We start from the raw sequence: 1,624 nt of genomic DNA on the forward strand, positions 1-1,624 counted from the left end.
GGGGGAGCAGTAGAAAATCTAAAAATCTAAAATCATTGACATGCAGAAACAGTAGGTGGAGGACCTAAGAGAACACAAAGCAAATGGCGGGGATTCCTCGATTGGCGCTGGTAAAGCGCTGGCGGTTGAATCTGTTCTATTTTTTTCGTTATGCACGCGGGTTGAACGAAGAAAAAATAGAACAGTGCATGGTAAGCTTTACACCCTTGCAGATTAAATGGGTTTAAAATGTAACAATAAATTGAAAATTGGAATGACATGATTGGACTAAAATAGGACAGGTACATGAAAAAAAAATGCAGAGAACAGTGTAAAGCTGGCCACACACTGATAGAATTTCAGAAACACACAGTTCAACAAACTGCAATTGAAGAATTGAAGGAATAAGGTGGAAACTTGTTAGCCAAATGGTGACTACAGATGATTGGCTGATTGTTTAGGTGTTCTGTATTCCGACTGCCACAGGCACCAGCTGTCAAAATGCAATAACCAGCAGCGAGATCCTGCCATCCACGTGTTTAGCGTGGATAGGTAATTGGGCACCTTGCTCTCATTCAGGCCGTGAGCTGAATAAGAAAAAGCTATAAGTGTAGAGCCTTCTTGACGAGATGGTGGGAGACTCAGACAACAGTCAGTCAATGATAAAGTAGTTTTGCTGATCCTGAAAGTATCTTGCCACGAAAGCACTATCATGTCAAAGTTGTGCTGGATCCACTACACAGATCCAAAATAAATTTATACCCCCATACCCCATTTATAAAAGGGAAGTTGGACTGCACCAGTTTAAGCTATGGGTGTTGACTTTCACCTTAGCAGCTGCTCTCAGGGATTTAATGCATTATGAAGGCTTTTGCTATATTTACAAGCACTCCATTTCCTCAGCAGCCCTGGATTTCCTCCTGATGTAATAGCAGCTGTCTGCTCACATACCAAGCAAAAAGCTGACTGAAACTTCATCACAATTCTTAGTGCTGTAGACCTTTACCCAAAATTATGGGCATGGTTCTCTAAAGCTCAGCTTCATGGAGGTATAAAAACCCACCATTTTATTCAGTTATGTATTTACTAGAAAAGTAATTTAATGCATTTTAGATAGAACTAGTACAAGGTACCTGAATCTGTCTTGATAATAGCCGACTGTAGTTTTCTGTACTCCGACTAGGATATGAAGGGTCAGAACTCTAAGCCAATCTTGGCTTTCTTGGTTTGTACAATGCCATCTATGAAAATTTGTACAGGTTGGGATAGCAGTGGGATGAACACATCAATAGATTTTTTGCTCCTACACTGTCTAATAACAGGCTTGGGCGGGTCCCAGACCAGGCTGTATTTCTTAAATGGAGTATAGTCTGCAGAGAGGTCCAGGAAAGGTTTGTGCTGTTTGGTAGGTGTGCAGGTAAAACTGTTCACATATATGTTTTTGAACTGTGTAGTTAATCGAATCGTTTGCATGTAAAGTATTTCAGTTTTAGAGGAAACATGCAATGACATGGATACAGGGGCTGCCAAAGCTGTAAAAATGCTGGCTACCCGGCAAACTAAAAGTCTTCCTTAAAACCCAACTCCAGCACAATTTATTTTTAGATAGAGTGCAGGGAACATTTGAGATATTTAGAGCTGCCGT

At 40.7% G+C, this 1,624-nt stretch overlaps 1 protein-coding gene across 1 annotated transcript in view; it reads right to left on the minus strand.

The window, feature by feature from the left end:
• The window catches only part of FGD6 (FYVE, RhoGEF and PH domain containing 6), a 93,149-nt gene that overhangs the window by 31,592 nt on the left and 59,933 nt on the right, over positions 1 to 1,624 (minus strand). The window lies entirely within an intron of this gene.

The sequence above is a fragment of the Nanorana parkeri genome, unplaced genomic scaffold, assembly GCF_000935625.1.
Source record: "Nanorana parkeri isolate BGI_ZX_2015 unplaced genomic scaffold, ASM93562v1 scaffold661, whole genome shotgun sequence".
Lineage (NCBI taxonomy): Eukaryota > Metazoa > Chordata > Amphibia > Anura > Dicroglossidae > Nanorana > Nanorana parkeri.